At 41.1% G+C, this 20,178-nt stretch overlaps 1 pseudogene across 1 annotated transcript; it reads left to right on the forward strand.

The window, feature by feature from the left end:
• Positions 1-11,444: 11,444 nt before the first annotated feature.
• Positions 11,445-13,749, forward strand: LOC122687393 (annotated as a pseudogene). The gene is made up of 3 exons (XR_006339135.1): positions 11,445-11,467; positions 11,769-11,987; positions 12,020-13,749. The product of XR_006339135.1 is annotated as a ubiquitin-associated protein 1-like (transcript).
• The last annotated feature ends 6,429 nt before the right edge of the window (positions 13,750-20,178 follow it).

The following is a 20,178-nucleotide window of genomic DNA, read 5'->3' on the forward strand; positions in this document are numbered from 1 at the left end:
ATTTCACAGGTGGTCAGCATCTCTGGCAAAGGTTGGAAGTTACCTCAAAGCCAAACACAAAAGCTGGCTCTGAGTCAGGTGTATTTTCTGTGACTCCAACACCTGGATATTTATTCCTGCCTGAAAGGGAAACAACAACTGAACCAACTTATATTCAAAGACAAGTGTCTGTGACTATAGGAAACACATGGAAAAGTTTACGAACTTGATTGCTAAGCTAAAATTGTCTTCCTTCCCCCTAGTAAGCCATCAGATAAGAGAATGTCACTGAAAATAAAACATTGATTTTGTGCATTAACTAAATCTATCAGATATAACTCCCCTCCACACCCGGAGAAATCCATTCCATCAGGTGTGAGTAGACATATCATGAGAAAATCAGACGGGAGTTGGGTTTAGAGCCGTAGTTCTCAGTGCTGTCTCTGGAATAATAGATAGAATTGACATCACCTGGGAACTGATGAGAGATGAAAATTAACTTCCAGCCCCACTCAATGTTTCTCAAGCATTCACATCCTTCACAGTCACCTGGAGGGTTGGCTAAAAGACATTGCTGGGCTTATCCCCAGAGTTTCTGATTTAGTAGGTCTGGGCTGAGACCCTAGAATCTGCATTTCTGATAAGTTCCCAAGAGGTGGTGACGCTGCAGGCATCACACTTGGGGAACCAGAGTTTCAGAGCAGTGGATGTCAACCTTGGCTAGACATGAGATTTATTAGCAGAACTTTTATATTTCCTCATGTGTAGGTTGTTACCAGACCAACTGTGATGGTTAATTTTATGTGTCATATTGACTGTGCTGTGGAGTGCTCAGATTAAAAGATATTTCTGGGTGTGTCTGTGAGGGTGTTTCTGGATGAGAGTAGCATTTGAATAGGTGGACTCAGTAGATTACCCTCCCCAATGTGGATGGGCAAGGAAAGAGAGAATTACTTCCCTTCTGGTCTGCTGTCTTGAGCTGGGACCTCAGCCCTCTCCTGCCCTTGGATGGAGATTTACATCTTTGGCTTCTCTGGTTTCCAAGTCTTCCCGCTCAGACTGGAATTACACCACTGGGTGTCCAGCTTGCAGATGGCAGATCATGAGACTTCTCAGTTTCCATAATCATGTAAGCCAATTCCTCATAATAAATCTACACACACACACACATACACATTTTTGGCTCTGTTTCTTTGGAGAACTCTGACCAATATGCCAGTTAAATAAAATTTTCAGGATGGCAGGTGTTAGACTCAAGAATCAGTAATTTTTACATCCCCACTGGTGATCTCAATGTGTAGTCAAATTTGAGAACACTGAAGTATAGAAAAAACACAATCATAAAAATGGAGGGTAAAGAATATATGATTTGATAAAGAGGAAGAAAATCCGGTGTTTACTGAACCAGACATTATCTGACATATGATTTGTCTTTAAATGCAATTTTTGTCTTTTTGTTACATGGAGCTTCAAATTTTATAAAGATTAAACAAAACTCCTTGCAGTAAGCCAGGCAGATATATCCACATGTTCACACACACACACACAACCCACACACAAACTCAGCCTAAAGAAAGGAAACATAAAGAATAAATACCCACGTTACAAAACGAAGTGATGTTAAAGCTGATTAAGTTTTTATAAAGGAAACAGATCTTTAAATGTAGGGCAAGTGGTCTATTTTTGTTCACTGTTGTGTACCTCAGACCAGGATATGGTACACAACAATCTTTCAATAAACATTTTTTAAACAAATGAATGATAAACCTGTCGAGATGCATTAGATCTTTAGTAGATTTTTCCAGGCCTTTTGTATGACGATTTAATGTTTTTAAAGGTGAGCTTTAGCTAGCTGCATGCTCTCCTACCTTCAACTTAAGACATCAACAATGCTTGGAATGGTTCTTTTGTTATTTTATTGTCTTTTGGAAATCTCCTTGCTTATATGGAACAAAAAGTACCAAAAAGGCTCATGATTCTCTTTCCTCTTTTTTCATCCAGGGAATTCATTTTTTATTTGCTTTTTCGGCCACTATCTGTGAAAACATATCAAACATTCATCATCTGCCATCTAACTCAAAGTCATGGGACCCAGTTTGCTAAAAGGGGCTCTTTAGGTTACATTTTTCCTTTGCAACAAAAACCATCCCACTCCAAGCCTTAAACACAATGCTAACCTAACACGGCTATTTGAAATCTAAATGGATAGACTACAATAGAGGAACATACTGTTACCACCAGGTTCTCCCTTGAGTTAGGAATACACAATTAGAAAAATAATTCTCTAAAAGCAGCTACAGGCTTTCTCCCCACAATTTCCAGAAGCTGCTTTTATTATGGCACTTGCCTTTTGGTAATTTCAGTGGAACCTCACGTTGCCACTAATGTAAAAGGTTTGTCAGATTTTCCATTGTGAACTTCATTGTGTTGAGTGTTTAAACATTTCCAACTGTGTCAACCTAAAATTGTTTCCTGCAAGTTTCCACCTGGAATGCATTTTTCAAAACATCAAAAATGGTCAGCAACTCCGTTTAGCATATTTCCCTTTGAAGTTCAAGAAACAACTAAAAATATAAATCTGAGCAACTGTCTTTTGCTTGCCTCATCCACAAAGACACACAAACTCCTGCATGCATGGACTACACAAATATATACTTTTTACCTAACTCTAAGTGAAAAAAAAAAAAGAGGGAGAATTTTTTTTTTCCTGATAAAGAGGAAAACATCACTTAAATATTTCAGGGATCTCAGTTGTCTCTCAGATCATGATAACCATGAAAATATTTGCTTAGTGACAGTAACATTTTTACTGAGAATGCAAGGCATGAAGAAGACCAATGAAATCTATTGCTGTAAAAATTTATTAATGATTTCCTTTATAATATAATTTATTTTTTAACTGGTGTTTCATCAGAGACCTTCATAATAAGAAGTCTGACAGAACTCTATTCCTTTAGAATGAACACTATCCTTTCTTAAAATGTTACTTAATCCCAGCTTCCCCCAATCCTAACCTCTGTCTAGCCCGTCTTTACTTAGTATTGAGGCTCTTGTGCATGCATGCTCAGTAGCTCAGTTATGTCCAACTCTTCGGGATGTTATGGACTATCGCCCTCCAGGTTCCTCTGTCCGTCCTATTTCCCAGCAAGAATACTAGAGTGGGTTACCATTTCCTTCTCCAGGATCTTCCTGACTCAGGGATTGAATCTATATCTCCTGCATCTCCTGCATGGGCAAGCAGATTCTTTACCCTTGAGCCACTGGGGAAACCCCACTGAGGTTCCTACCTATACACCAACTTCATCTAAAAATATAAAAAATTGGATTAATAGGTTGTTGTGATATATTGAAATATATTCTAAAGGCAGAGAAATTATATTCCTCAAAGTACTTAAATTTGATGCTATCAAAAGACAGTGGAAGATCTATAAGATCATTTTCACGTGCAATAGCTTAAATTCAGCACTGATCTTTTCTCTTAGCTAATTACTCCTTTGACATGGTATATTAAACATGTTATTTTATACTGTTATTTTAACACTTACTGACCCTGAGGAAATTGTACTTCTCAGGACTTACCTACATGAATGTCTCTCCTGTGGGAAGCAGTCAGTCTGAATCCACACCCCAGTCACATCCTTTATTTGATGCTCACAGGACTCCCACACGCGAGACCACTATCGCCTTACTCTGTTCACCGCAGGACCAGGTATCAGATAACTAGGGACATTCTCTATCCCTCAGAGCCTGCCAGAATTTTCAAAGTAGCAAATCCTAAGTCTGCCTACCCTGCCCTGCCCTGCTTGCCTTGCCTTCTAGAGAAAACCACAATAAAGTCTCTTTTTGCTCATGACTTTCCTCCACTCCTTCAGCCTCCTGCCTGACCCTGGTGCTTCACTATGAAACCCTGTCTTCTTGGGGACTGTGAATAACAAATTATCTTTTCAAGAACAATTGTCTCCAGGTCTGTTGGGTCACAATACTGAAATGATAATAAAATCTATACTTTAAAACTCATGATGTGAAAAAAGAAAGATGTTTTAGGGTCAGAAACATAACTAATTTTTCAGATCAAGTAATCTTGGACAGCCTTTTAGGTCAAGATATTCCCACTGGGGAAAAATGGTATATAGAGAAGATATAATCTGAGTCTTTGAGAAATTAATACTCAACTGAGATAAGCAGATGAATAATAAGATAATTATAGTGTGGTGCTTATCATAAGCTTCAGTGTTAAAGAAAGTATTTCTTTCAAAACTTGTATTTGAGCCAAAAAAATAAAGTGGAGGAACTGGCTATCACCAATATTCTCTGAATATAACCTCTTTAGAGATGGTCTCTAAATATCGGTTTATCATCAGTACTTCCCTGATAGCTCAGTTGGTAAAGAATCTGCCCGCAGGAGACCCTGGTTCAATTCCTGGGTCAGGAAGATCTGCTGGAGAAGGGATATGCTACCCACTTCAGTATTCTTGGGCTTTCCTTGTGGCTCAGCTGGTAAAGAATCCGCCTGCAATGCAGGAGACCTGGGTTCAATCCCTGGGTTGGGAAGATCCCCTGGAGAAGGGAAAGGCTACCCACTCCAGTATTCTGACCTGGAGAATTCCATGGACTGTATAGACCATGGGGTCATAAAGAGTCGGACACAACTGAGCGACTTTCACTTTCACTTTCCTCATTTGTAAGACTGGGATTAAACTACTCTTTGTAGGATATTTGTAAGGATCACTGAGATATTGTATTTAAAGTTCATATAACATGATAGGCAGTTGTAGCTGTACCCGCCAAGCTCACACTCATCTCTTACTGACTTGTTTTCTTACCCTCTACTCTCTATAAGCCTTACATGTAACACTAATCTAGCCAAAAAAGAACCAGCTTCCTCTGTGCTTTTCTCTGAGAATTTAATTTGGCTGATGCTATAGCTTCAGACTGGATACCCTCGGGTTGAAGAATATGTGTTAAGTATTCTTCTAGCAGTCTGCCAAATCGATTCAACTGCATGTTTTGGAACACTAGATTTCTATTTACCTAAAGTAAAACAGATCAACAAATCATCTCTAATCAACTTGATATGTGTGTAGCAAATACACTTAGAAACCTAACTAGATGACCAAAAGTGACAGCCAACATTTATGGTCAAAAACAACCATTAGGGAACTTGGTAGGTAGCATTCAGCTCATGCAGCACACTCCCTGTATTCATTGTGTGCACACAAACATTTTGCTGAATTTTTAAGGACCCCACTGAGGTGGGGAAAATGCCATTTTTATAAGTTAGATAAACTATCCTCAAGGCAAGGTTTTTTTGGGGAAAAAAAAAAACTATCAAGATAGTAACCCATAAGTATTTCAAAAACACTTTGCTTATAATATATATATATATGTATATATACATATATATATATATATATATATATAAAACAGTATCTTATAAGATTCATTAACAAATATGCACCAACTGTCAGGTGGCAAGGACTATGCCAAGCCACCAGAAACTCAATGGTCCTTAGTGCCAGAGAAGTAACAAGAACTGAAAAAGATAGCAATGGAAATGTAAAATTGCCATCATTATAAGGATAGTTAGTAGGTTATAAGAGCTAGTCAGAGAAGTCTGGAAAGATTTCTGTAAGATAGGACAATTGAAACAAAATCTTAAGAGTAGTTAGAAGTTACATGGAAAAAGAGGAAACTGTGTTCTGGCACTTAAAAAGACATGGCAAGAAGGCCACGGTGTGTGTAAGGAGCCTAAAGAAATTTGGTATAGCTTAAGTAGATTTAGTAAAGGAGAGCTCATTGTAAGATGAGGCTTGAGGGATAGGGCCAGACCATCACAGCTTTGTTAACCTCACTAAATTCTCTATCTTACAAGGGATGGGAAAATATTGACCAGACTTAAGCAAGCATGTGATTTAATCAGACTTGAATTATTAAAAGATCACTCTGGTTTGTGTGTAGATTTTATAAAAAGGAGAGCAAGAACAGGTGAACATATACTGATTAGGAAGTTGTTGTCCAGAATTTATATGGCAGCAGCCTGGACTAAGGTGGTGGTAGCAGGAAAGTTAGAATGAACACAATTGAGCCATATTTAGGAAGTAAAATTCGCGACGTTTCTTTTAGTTTGGAGAAAGACGGGGGGAGAGAAAGAAGCTCATGGATGACTACAAGATGTCAGGCTTTTGTAACTGTATGGCTTCACTGAAGTGGAAATTATATTATTTGGTATTGGCAATATTATAGATGACTTGATTTGAAGGGTGACACGGATTATGATTTCATTTTGAACATGTTGACTTGGTGGAGACTTGGAATTACTCCAAAAAAGATATAGAGGGGACATTTAGATCTCAGATGCTCAGAAGAAGCATCTGGTCTGGAGATGTAAATTTGTGAGTCATCTGTGCATAGGGGGTAACTGAAAAGTAAGAGCCTATATATAAATGTCTAATGAGAGTATAGAGTAAGGAGTGAAGTACAGCTAGGACCAGACCCTGAAGAACTCCAAAATTAGATGGCTAGGTAAAGGAGCTAAAGAGGAAAATGCCTGAAAAGGAAGAAAATCACTAGGCCAATACTACCTGGAAACCAGTGAATGAGATACCATCGCTTTTCAGGAGAGAATGCCCAGGAGGTTGAGTGCTGCTGACTGAGGTATTGTCACCAGCCCTCAGGTAGATTCTGTGAATCCTAACCTAGGCACCTTATACATAACGACTTGGGCTTTGTGAGTCCTGGAAGTGTATTGCAACCTGAAAATTATAGAGTGTGCTGTCTAGCAAAGGCAGCCAGGTTGCAAACAGAGAACATTTTTTTTTTAAAGAGAGTTTATTTTTTAGACCTTCTTTACTTTCACAGCAAAATTGAGCAGAAAGTACAGAGATTTCTCAATCCTCCCTGCCCTCAACATTTTTTAAATGAAAAAATTTGTGGAAATTTTCTAAAAAATAACTAAAAAGAAAAAAATCAAGCATAAAAGAATCGGAATCACCAAAGGTCCAGTAAGTTGTTGAAGTCTCTTTTCTAAATAAGTAATTATATGTTTATTTGATTTCATACTTGCTACTTTGTTTTTTTTTTTTTTTTTTCTTAGAATGGTTCCCCTCATCCCAATTATATGATTCCATACTGAAACCTGACTCCATCCCTACAACAACTGCTTCAAAGTTTGTAATATTTGTTCCATTGTAATTATGAACAAACATTGAGGAATAACCCCAATCTGAGGAGGGCATGACCATCAAGAGTTCTGTCTGGGAAATTATGGTTCACAAGTCACCCAGATCTGAATTGGCAGCTGAGAGCTCAAAGACTTAAGAATTGATAGTGGATCATCTTGTGACCATGATAAATCCAACTTAATCATGATGTATGATATTTTTAATGTGTTGTTGAATTTGATTCACTAATAGTTTATTCAGAATTTTTACGTACATATTCATTAAAGATATTGGCCTGTAGTTTTCTTTTTTTTTTGGTTTTGATATCAGGGTGGTGATGGCTTCATAGAATGAGTTTGAGAGTGTTCCCTCCTCTTCAGTCTTTTGGAAGAGTTTGAGAAGGGATCAGGATAAGTTCTTCTTTGTGTTTGTTAGAATTCTCTAGTGAAGCCATCTGGTTGTGGGCTTTGCTTTTCAGGGACATTTATTACTGTTACTGTTATTATCATAGATTCTATGTGTGTATGTGCATGTGTGTAACTGAATCATTTCAGTTCAGTTCAGTCACTCAGTCGTGTATGACTCCTTGTGACCCCATGAATCGCAGCACGCCAGGCCTCCCTGTCCATCACCAACTCCCGGAGTTTACACAAACGCAGGTCCATTGAGTCGGTGATGCCATCCAGCCATCTCATCCTCTGTCGTCCCCTTCTCCTCCTGTCCACAATCCCTCACAGCATCAGGGTCTTTTCCAATGAGTCAACTCTTCGCATGAGGTGGCCAAAGTATTGGAGTTTCAGCTTCAGCATCAGTCCTCCCAATGAACACCCAGGACTGATCTCCTTCAGGATGGACTGGTTGGATCTCCTTGCAGTCCAAGGGACTCTCAAGAGTCATCTCCAATACCACAGTTCATCAGTTTTTCAGTGCTCACTTTCTTTACAGTCCAACTCTCACATTCATACATGACCACTGGAAAAACCATAGCCTTGACTAGACGGACCTTTGTTGGCAAAGTAATGTCTCTGCTTTTAAATACACTCTCTAGGTTGGTCATAACTTTCCTTCCAAGGAGCAAGCGTCCTTTTATTTCGTGGCTGCAGTCACCACCTGCAGTGATTTTGGAGCCGAAAAAAATAAAGTCTGACACTATTTCCACTGTTTCTCCATCTATTTGCTGTGAAGTGATGGGACCAGATGCCATGATCTTAGTTTTCTGAATGTTGAGCTTTAAGCCAACTTTTTCACTCTCCTCTTTCACTTTCATCAAGAGGCTTTTTAGTTCCTCTTCCCTTTCTGCCATAAGGGTGGCATCATCTGCGTAACTGAGGTTATTGATATTTCTCCCTGCAATCTTGATTCCAGCTTGTGGTTCCTCCAGCCCAGCGTTTCTCATGATGTACTCTGCATATAAGTTAAATAAGCAGGGTGACAATATACAGCCTTGACGTACTCCTTTTCCTATTTGGAACCAGTCTGTTTTTCTATGTCTGGTTCTAACTGTTGCTTCCTGACCTGCATACAGGCTTCTCAAGAGGCAGGTCAGGTGGTCTGGTATTCCCATCTCTTTCAGAATTTTCCAGAGTTTATTGTGATCCACAGAGTCAAAGGCTTTGGCATAGGCAATAAAGTAGAAATAGATGTTTTTCTGTATACCATAAATTAACACAACATTGTAAATCAACTATACTTCAATTTTTTTAAAAAAATGAGTGGATTATGGAGAAGGGAGTTGAATGCCACAGTCAACTGCTATGATGGTGGTTGTAGTTAATTCTATTAACTAGTTTCAGTGTTTACTCTTAGAAAAAAGTGCTCACAGGGATGATGAAGTTATTGCTCCCAAAAACCATGTTGGGTATTTACAAAGAACAGTGGAAGGTTCAGAGATACCATCAGACTGTGATGTACATTTGATAAAAAGTAAAGGACAAGGGAATTTTTCATGCAAAGATAGGTTCAATAAAGGACAGAAATGGTAGGGACCTAAGAGAAGCAGAAGATATTAAGAAGAGGTGGCAAAATTACACAGAAGAACTGTACAAAAAAGATCTTCATGACTCAGATATTCACAATGGTGTGATCACTCACCTAGAGCCAGACATCCTGGAATGTGAAGTCAAGTGGGCTTAGGAAGCATCACTATGAACAAAGCTAGTGGAGGTGATAGAATTCCAGTTGAGCTATATGAAATCCTAAAAAATGATGCTGTGAAACTGCTGCACTCAATATTCCAGCAAATTTGGAAAACTCAGCAGAGGCTACAGGACTGGAAAAGATCAGTTTTTATTCCAATCCCAAAGAAAGACAATGCCAAAGAATGCTCAAACTACCACACAATTGCACTCATCTCACATGCTAGTAAAGTAATGCTCAAAATTCTCCAAGTCAGGCTTCAGCAATACATGAACCGTGAACTTCCAAATGTTCAAGCTGATTTTAGAAAAGTCAGAGGAACCAGAGATCAAATTGTCAACATCCGCTGGGTCATCGAAAAAGCAATACAGTTCCAGAAAAACATCGATTTCTGCTTTATTGACTATGCCAAAACCTTTGACTGTGGATCACAATAAACTGTGGAAAATTCTGAAAGAGATGGGAATACCAGACCACCTGACCTGCCTCTTGAGAAACCTGTATGCAGGTCAGGAAGCAACAGTTAGAACTGGACATGGAACAACAGACTGGTTCCAAATAGGAAAAGGAGGACATCAAGGCTGTACATTGTCACCCTGCTTATTTAACTTATATGCAGAGTACATTATGAGAAACACTGGGCTGGAAGAAGCACAAGCTGAATCAAGATTGCCAGGATAAATATCAGTAACCTCAGTTACGCAGATGACACCACCCTTATAGCAGAAAGTGAAGAACTAAAGAGCCTCTTGATGAAAGTGAAAGAGGAGAGTGAAAAAGTTGGCTTAAAGCTCAACATTCAGAAAACTAAGATCATGGCATCTGGTCCCATCTCTTCATGGGAAATAGATGGGGAAACAGTGGAAACAGTGTCAGACTTTAATTTGGGGGGCTCCAAAATCACTGTAGATGGTGATTGCAGCCACAAAATTAAAAGACGCTTACTCCTTGGAAGGAAAGTTATGACCAACCTTGAAAGCATATTAAAAAGCAGAGACATTACTTTGTCAACCAAGGTAGGTCTAGTCAAGGCTAGACAGTAGTTTTTTTTTTTTTTTTTTTCCGGTAGTCATGTATGGATGTGAGAGTTGAACTATAAAGAAAGCTGAGTGCCGAAGAACGGATGCTTTTGAACTGTGGTGTTGGAGAAAACCCTTGAGAGTCCCTTGGCCTGCAAGGAGATCCAACCAGTCCATCTTATAGGAGATCAGTCTTGTGTGTTCATTGGAAGGACTGATGTTAAAACTGAAACTCCAATACTTTGGCCACCTGATGCAAAGTGCTGACTCATTTGAAAAGACCTGATGCTTGAAAGATTGATGGAGGGAGGAGAAGGGGACGACAGAGGATGAGATGGCTGGATGGCATCACCGCCTCAATGGACATGATTTTGGGTAAACTCCAGGAGTTGGTGATGGACAGGGATACCTGCTTTGCTGCGGTTGATAGGGTCACAAAGAGTTGGACACAACTGAGTGACTGAACTGAACTGAAAGAACAATGTAAGAGAAAGTTGGATGAAATAGTCTTGGATTGTCAGGCAGTCCAAGAAAATCTGCCAAAGTTATAGGGAATCCTTGAGCCCAGGTTTTCTGTCACAGCAGTCTTGTCCCTCCCATGAATGGGTTTGCTTTAGTATTCCTGTGGTATCACATGCTTGGCTAGTGGAGATGTTACTCAGAAGCAATAGATTCAAAGCACAGCAGCTGAGGCCATCATTTAAATTTGTTCCCTGCAGTTAAACACCTGCAAGCACATCCTCCTGGCCATCACAGTCATTATTTATATAAATCATAATGGTCACTTGAAGCATAACATCTACCTGACTTCAGTGTGAGACTTCCTGGGTGAAATATTTGAGATTGTCATCTCCAGTAGTCTACCCAAAAACCTCGTAGTAATCTTTACGTATCATCCTTTTGATTCATTCAGAAGTCAACTCTGTCCAGTTGCAGCCTACAAAGTACTCATCAGTTTTTTCCCTGATTTCAGTAGTTCTTAATTGAACTTCATTTTTAGCCTTCCAACTTATCATGTAAGTTACATAAAAGTCGGTTTCATGTGAAATGGGAAAGTAATAGTTTTCATGTATGGTTTTTTTCATGATCAAATGGATTAATGCCTACAGAGACTGGCAAATGGCAAATATTATTACTGGTAGCTAACAATATGGAGTGCTTACTCAATACCAGGTACTGTTCTAAATACCTTCTCAATTCTTAAAATCCTAGAGGTTTTACTATATTTTAGAGATGAAGACTTGAAGCATCAAGAGTTAAATAGTCTGCCCACATCGCATTTATTAAGTGTTGGTGTCAGGGTTCCAACCCAAGCAGTCTGACTGAAGAATACATGCTCATTCACTCTGCTCTGAATTGTTGGCTCCCCAATATGTGCTTCCTTTCCTTCACCTCCCAACCCTCCCTTGTTTCCCAGTTACACATTTTGGTTTGTTTTGCTTTGTTTTAAAGACAAGAAGTGAGACGCCCAAAGGGGAGGAGCGGTGAGCGGAAGGAGGAGGGAAGTGGGACTTCAACATGGCGGCTGTGGTACTGTGGTGACTACGGTGACGGTCTGGCCCGGGGCGGGCAGAGTTGGAGGTGGTAGTGTTCCTCTCCCTCGGGGCCGTCAGGAGCTCAGCAGGGACGGAGCCAGGGAGCCCGGTCGGCGGCAGCACCTTTCGGCTCCTGGCATGGCGGCTGCAGCATTCAGGTTCTAACTGGCTTCTAAGAAGTTGGGTGCAGATTTTCATGGGACTTTCAGTTACCTTGATGATGTCCCATTTAAGATAGGAGACAGATTCAAAACGCCAGCTAAAGTTGGTCTTCCTATTGGCTTCTCCTTGTCTGATTGTTTGCAGGTTGTCCGAGAAGTACAGTATGACTTCTCCTTGGAAAAGAAAACCATTGAGTTGGCTGAAGATATTAAGAAGATCCAAGAAGCCCAGTGGGAAGCAGAGCGCAAGGCTGAGGAAGCAGAAGCTAAAGTGAATTCTCAGAGTGGCCCCGAGGGTGACAGCAAAATGAGCTCTCCAAGACCCACAGCGCAGCACCATGCCGCCTCCTATCAACCCCATCCTCGCCAGCTTACAGCGCAACAGCATCCTCACCCCGACTCGGGTCAGCAGCAGTGCCGCGAAGCAGAAGGTTCTCAGCCCGCCCCACGCAAAGGCAGACTTCAATCCTGCTGACTTCGAGTGTGAAGAAGACCCATGTGATAATCTGGAGTTTAAAACTATTGATGAGAAGGAAGAGCTGAGAAACATTCTGGTGGGAACCAGTGGACCCATTATGGCCCAGTTATTGGACAGTAACTTGCCTCGAGGTGGCTCTGGGTCTGTGTTACAGGAGGAGGAGGTCCTGGCCTCTCTGGAGCGGGCCACCCTAGATTTCAAGCCTCTTCACAAACCCAATGGCTTTGTAACCTTACCACAGCTGGGTAGCTGTGAAAAGATGTCGCTGTCTTCCAAAGTGTCCCTCCCCCCCATTCCTGCAGTAAGCAATATCAAGTCCTTGTCCTTCCCCAAACTTGACTCTGATAACAGCAGTCAGAAGACACCCAAGATGGCAAGCACTTTCCATAGCACATCCTGCCTCCGCAGTGGCACGTTCCGGAATTCCCTAAAGCCTTCCACCCAAAGCAGTGCCAGTGAGCTCAATGAGCATCCTACCCTTGGGCTTTCAGCTTTGAACTTAGACAGTGGTGCAGAGGTGCCAACCCTGACCCCTCCCCAGACGCCTTCCCTGTCTGTCTTGTCTGTGTGCACAGAAGAATCAGCACCTCCAAATACGTGTCCCATGGTCACACCTCCTAATTTCTCAGTGTCACAAGTGCCCAACACTCCCAACTGTCCCCAGACTTACTCTGAACTGCAGGCGCTGTCCCCCAGTGAGCGGCACTGTGTGGAGACAGTGGTCAACATGGGCTACTCATATGAGTGTGTCTTGAGAGCCATGAAGAAGAAAGGAGAGAATATTGAGCAGATTCTTGACTATCTCTTTGCACATGGACAGCTCTGTGAGAAGGGCTTTGACCCTCTTTTGGTGGAAGAGGCTCTGGAAATGCAGCAGTGTTCAGAGGAAAAGATGATGGAGTTTCTTCAGCTGATGAGCAAATTTAAGGAAATGGGCTTTGAACTGAAAGGTATTAAGGAAGTTCTGCTATTACACAACAACGACCAGGACAATGCTCTGGAAGACCTCATGGCATGGGCGGGAGCCAGCTAAGACGAGGCCCTACCTAGGCCCTGCCAGAGCCACCCCTGCAGGAGGCCCTGAGGAGCCCCCGTGGGGAAGGAGAAGGGGCGCACTTCCGGATTTCCTTTTGGGGGTGGAAGGTCAGGTGTGGAGACTGTGCTTGCCAAGTCTCTACAAGCTTAGGTCCTGAGCTGGGGAGAGAGTGGGTAAGATTTGGGCATGCACATGCCCCCAGAACTGTCCTGGCTCCTTCCATATTAAAAGTATTTGTATCCTGAGAAGTGTCCTTCCCGCCTTGGCCCTCCAGATTGACTTCTCTGGTCTTTTTGGGATCTGTATGGCTTCAGCCGAAACCTGGCCCAGCTGCCAAAAGGAGCTGGGGAGGAGGAGGTGATGGGGCCAGACCCAGTGCTGCTTCGGGGCTAGATGTTCCCTCGTCCGCAAGAGTGGGCTGACCTCTAATCCAGGTTGAGTGCAATTGAAAGGTTCTTCCAGGGTTTGTTTCCTTCCTTTTTTAACAATGTCACTTACTGTGACACTGGTTCTGCAATGTCTCTGAGGTGCAGAGAATGCCCTTTACCCCCTGGGGCCCTGAGTTTGCCTTTTCTGCCAGGCAGTTACCACACTTCCCCTGCCCCAGCCTGTTTCTTTTGGCCTGGTTTGGACTACAATCTTCTGCTACCCAGGATTTTAGAGTCCCCTACTCTAGGAAGCATTTGTCAGTTTAAGGAATCATTGGTCCCTTCCCAGCACATCAAGCGGGGAAAAAGCAGGCCATGATTTAGTCCCCCAGCACTAACTCCACCTCAGTTCTCCCTGGAGAACAGCCTCTCCCTCCAGTCCCTGCTCTAGGACGACACAACAAATAACACCTAGTCATAGAAATCAGTCTCTTTGGTTTATTTTGTATTATGCTGTACATCATTAAAGATCTAAATACAAAGGAAAAAAAATAAATAAAGACAAGAAGTGAGTCTTTTTCATATGGCTCATTTTTATATCCCCAGCAGCTAACACAATGACTAGAACAGAAAAAGTAGTAAATACACAGGTGTTTAATGAACATGAATGTGGAAATGTATTGTTTAAGGAAAGCCATTCTTAGCTGCAACATCGGTAGACAAACTTAGTGTGGATCTGCTATAGACTGAATTGTGTTCCACTAAAATTCATTTGTTGAAGCCATAAACTTCAATGTTATTGTATTTGGAGATGGGGTTTTAGGAAGGCAGTTAGATGATGTCATGAAGGTGGAACCTTGATGAAGAGATATAAGAAGGGCGAGAGATAGCCAGAGAGGCTGCTCTCTTTCCATCATGTGAAAACACAGCAACAACGCAACCATCTGTGAGTTAGGAAGAGGACTCTCACTAGGAGCCAAATCGGCCAGTACGCCAGCCTGCAGAAATGTGAGCAATGAATATCTGTTGTTTAAGTCATGCAGTCTATCATAACTTGTTTTAGCAGTCTGAGGTGCCTGATATGGAGCATAAGCCCACGACACAATTTCAAAGGGTCAAGTTGTGTCAAGGTGTGTTTTTGGCAAAGTTTTTATAAAATGTGATTAGACAACCAAAAATAAGGGTCAGCAGGATCATGGGCACAGCAGATATAAAAGTTTGTCGGCATTAAGGTACATGGCAGCCTGAGATATAGTCAGGAAGAGGGGCCAAGGCCACGTCAACAGAAGAGACAGGTTAATGTTTAGTAAATGAATGAAGTCAAGACCAGAGTTGCAAATTAAGACAGCTATAGAACCAGGGTCAAGACAGCAACTGAAATAGTTCCTAAGGGTCTTTGTGCTCTGAATGGTACTTTCTGTAAAAACAGAACACTCCTTAATTTATGGCTCATCATGTTTTCTTTTATTGTCTCTACTTTAGGAAGGGGAAAAAAAGAAAAAGTAAATTAAGGGTTAGAATTTGGGTCACCTCTGAGGTCTTATGTCAGGCTAAGAAGAACATGATCTCAACTAGAGAGTAGTTACTGTATGATCCCATGTGAAAAATGTTGAGGATATATAGCATCACAAAATTATTCCCAGTATAGAGCAAGTTTACCATCTATTCAGAAAGTCTTGAATGAAAGACAACCCCTAGCATGAACATGTAGGGTGTATTACTTCCTCAACCAAGGAGTTCTTATGCTTGTGTGGGTGTAGTCAGCTGTGTCCAACTCTTTGTGACCCCATGGACCATAGCCTGTCAGGCTCTTCTGTCTGTGAAATTCTCTAGGCAAGAATACTAGAGTGGGTCTCTCTTTCCTTCCCCAGGGGATCTTCCTGTCTCAGGGATCGAACTTGTATCTCCCCCATCTCCCACACTGGCAGGTGGATTCTTTCCCACTGTGCCACCTGGGAAGCCTATAAGTGGTTCTTCGTATAGAGCACTGCTCAGAGAAGAAGGACAACTTTGATCAAAGCAGGCAATAATATGTATTCTCTGTGTTGTTTTCTTTCCCCATCACTGTTTCTCAAGGGATTAAAATGATTAAGACTTGTGTCTATTAACAGATAGCAAGGAAACGAGAAAGAAAAATAGCATCCATTCCATAACCAGTCACATGGAAACAGAATTTACAAGAGATCAAATAGATAATGTAAACATGAAAGTAGAGTAGGTTGAAACCTGAGACTTGCTGCAAAGAAGGAAAAGATACTGTGGGAAATTCAGCAGTTTTAATAAATATACAGCGTGTTAAAAGGTCTCGCTTCTTCCCTCCCATCTATGGTAGGCCTTGGAGAAGTTTCTTTGAAATTTCGATCCCAGAATGATTCATACCTTAACCACTTCCCTTAATCACTTTCTTCATCCTTTCGGTTAAGAGGTAGTAACTGAACAACTATTTTTGAATCATACACTGATGCAAAAAAGGGGTCAAGACCATTTTAATGAAAAATTTTATTCCTTCATGCAATAAATGGTGGGATATTTCATGATCTGGTACTATATTAGAGGCTAGGGATACAATAGCAAATCAGACAAGTAATGGTCCCCACATATATGAAAAGTACAGATTTTAAGTAGAGACACATAGTAAATAAAAAGCCAAACAAGTAATTAATTAGTCATTCCAGTAGGGTCATGAAAGTCAAATGGAAGGAATCGAGAACTAATCATGAAGAAGGAAAATTGCCTCAGGCACATTTAATCTATTTCACGATTTTCAGTTCAGTTCAGTTTCGTTGCTCAGTCGTATCCGACTCTGCGACCCCATGAATTGCAGCACGCCAGGCCTCCCTGTCCATCACCAACTCCTGGAGTTTACTCAAACGCAGGTCCATTGAGTCGCTGATGCCATCCAACCATCTCATCCTCTGTCATCCCCTTCTCCTCCTGTCCACAATCCCTCCCAGCATCAGGGTCTTTTCCAATGAGTCAACACTTTGCATGAGGTGGCCAAAGTATTGGAGTTTCAGCTTCAGCATCAGTCCTTCCAATAAACACCCAGGACTGATCTCCCTTAGGATGGACTGGTTGGATCTCCTGGCAGTCCAAGGGACTCTCAAGAGTCTTCTCCAACACCACAGTTCAAAAGCATCAATTTTTTGGCTCTCAGCTTTCTTCACAGTCCAACTCTCACATCCATACATGACCACTGGAAAAACCACAGCCTTGACCAGACGGACCTTTGTTGGCAAAGTAATGTCTCTGCTTTTTAACATGCTATCTAGGTTGATCATAGCTTTCCTTCCAAGGAGTAAGCGTCTTTTAATTTTGTGACTGCAATCACCATCTGCAGTGATTTTGGAGCTCCAAAAAATAAAGTCTGACACTGTTTCCACTGTTTCCCCATCTATTTCCCATGAAGTGATGGGATCAGATGCCATGATCTTAGTTTTCTGAATGTTGAGCTTCAAACCAACTTTTTCACTCTCCTCTTTCACTTTCATCAAGAGGCTTTTTAGTTCCTCTTCACTTTCTGCCATAAGGGTAGTGTCATCTGCATGTCTGAGGTTATTGACTCACAGTTTTACCAAAGGCTAAACTTTGCCAGAAGTTCAAGGTTTATGACATTGTTCAGGAGACAAGGATCAAGGCCAGCCCCAAGAAAAAGAAATGCAAAAAGGCAAAATGGTTGTCTGAGGAGGCCTCACAAACAGCTATGAAAAGAAGAGAAGGAGAAGGCAAAGGAGAAATGGAAACACATACACATTTGAATGCAGAGTTCCAAAGAATAGCAAGAAGAGATAAGAAAGACTTCCTCAGTGATCAACACAAAGAAATAGGGAAAAACAATAGAATGGGAAAGACTAGAGATCTCAAGAACATTAGAGACACCAAGGGAACATTTCATGCAAGAGAGACACAATAAAGGACAAAAATGTTATGGACCTAACAGAAATAGAAGATATTAAAAGAGGCGGCAAGAATACACAGAAGATCAGTACAAAAAAGATCTTCAAGACCCAGATAATCGCAATGGTTTGATTATTCACCTAGAGCCAGACATCCTGAAATTCGAAGTCAAGTAGGCCTTAGGAAGCATCACTACGAACAAAGCTAATGGAGGTGATGGAATTCCAATTGAGCTATTTCAAATCCTGAAACATGATGCTATGAAAGTGCTGCCCTCAATATGACAGAAAATTTGGAAAACTCAGCAATGGCCACAGGACTGGAAAAGGTCAGTTTTCATCCCAATCCCAAAGAAAGGCAATGCCAAAGAATGCTCAAACTACTTCACAATTGCACTCGTCTCACACACTAGTAGGGAGAAGGAAATGGCAACCCACTCCAGTATTCTTGCCTGGAGAATCCCAGGGACAGAGGAGCCTGGTGGGCTGCCTTCTGTGGGGTCGCACAGAGTTGGACTTGTCTGAAGCAACTTAGAAGCAGCAGCAACACATGCTAGTAAAGTAATGCTCAAAATTCTCCAAGACAGGCTTCAACAGTATGGGAACTGTGAGCTTCCAGATGTTCAAGCTGGATTTAGAAAAGGCAGAGGAACCGGAGATCAAATTGCCAACATCTGTTGGATCATCGAAAAAGCAAGAGAGTTAAAAAAAAAAAAAAAACAACTACTTCTTCTTTATTGATTATGCCAAAGACTTTGACTGTCTTTGTTCACAACAAACTGTGGAAAATTCTTAAAGAGATGGGAATATCAGACCACCTGACCTGCCTCTTGAGAAATATGTGTGCAGGTCAGGAAACAACAGTTAGAACAACAGACTGGTTCCAAATATGGAAAGGAGTACGTCAAGGCTGTATGTTGTCACCCTGCTTATTTAATTTATATGCAGAGTATATCATGAGAAACACTGGGCTGGATGAAGCACAAGCTGGAGTCAAGACTGCCAGGAGAAATATTAATAACCTCAGATATGCAGATGATACCACTGTTATGACAGAAAGTGAAGAAGTAAAGAACCTCCTGATGAAAGTGAAAGAGGAGAGTGAAAAAGCTGGCTTACGAATCAACGTTCAGAAAACTAATATCATGGCATCTTGTCCCATCATTTCATGGCAAATAGATGAGGAAATAATGGAAAGAGTGACAGACTTTAGTTTTTTGGGCTCCAAAATCACTGCAGATTATGACTGCACTCATCAAATTAAAAGATGCTTGCTCCTTGAAAGAAAAGCTCTGACTAACCTAGACAGCATGTTAAAAAGCAGAGACATTACTTTGCCAAAAAAGGTCCATCTAGTCAAGGCTATGGTTTCTCCAGTGGTCATGTATGGACGTGAGAGTTGGACTGTGAAGAAAGTTGAATGCTCAAGAATTGCTGCTTTTGAACTGTGGTGTTGGAGCAGACTCTTGAGAGTCCCTTGGACTGCAAGGAGATCCAACCAGTCCATCCTAAAGGAAATCAGTCCTGAATATTCATTGGAAGGACTGATGCTGAAGCTGAAACTCCAATACTTTGGCCACCTGATGCGAAGAGCTGACTCATTTGAAAAGATGCTAGGAAAGATTGAGGGCAGGAAGAGAAGGGGACGACAAAGGATGAGATGGTTGGATGGCATCACTGACTCAATGGACGTGAGCTTGAGTAAACTCTGGGAGTTGGTGATGAACAGGAAGGCCTGGAGTGCTGCAGTCTGTAGGGTCACAAAGAGTCAGACAGGACTGAGCAACTGAACTGAACTGAACTCTTTACCACTAGCACCACCTGGGAAGTACTTGTGTATTGCCTGTTGAAAATTCAAGAATTTACTAAGCATTTTTAAGATCAGCCTTGCTGTTTCCTCCTTTCTCAAATGAATTTATAAAGCTTAACATTTATTATAAAAAGTCCACCAAACACGTTAACCTCCTTCCATATCCCAGCTCTGCTTTATAACCTCTTGCATCTTTAAGATTCCTTTTTGTTTTTAAAAAAGCTAAACATTTATTATCTCTTTATTTTCACACGACCCTGTAAGATGGGCAGGTCAGATCTTCATATCCCCATTTTACAGGATGTTGATGTTATATAACTCTGGAACAGGAACCTGAGGTTATATAACTTTTCTAAATTAATAAAAACACTGAGTTGCTTCATCATAAGTAGGATTCAGATGTGCTCATGTCGGTCCATTCTTTTTTGCATTTTGCTCTATGTTTCATTTTACATCATTATTTAGTTTATCTTTTGATATTAAGTTATATATTTAGCCATGTCAGTATCAGTAAGAGAGAGATCACAAATATTAAATATTTGAGAACAAAAAAATCTTATTAACCATAAAATAGAACTCTTATTACAATGTTGCTCAATG

Source organism: Cervus elaphus, chromosome 31 (assembly GCF_910594005.1).
Source record: "Cervus elaphus chromosome 31, mCerEla1.1, whole genome shotgun sequence".
NCBI lineage: Eukaryota > Metazoa > Chordata > Mammalia > Artiodactyla > Cervidae > Cervus > Cervus elaphus.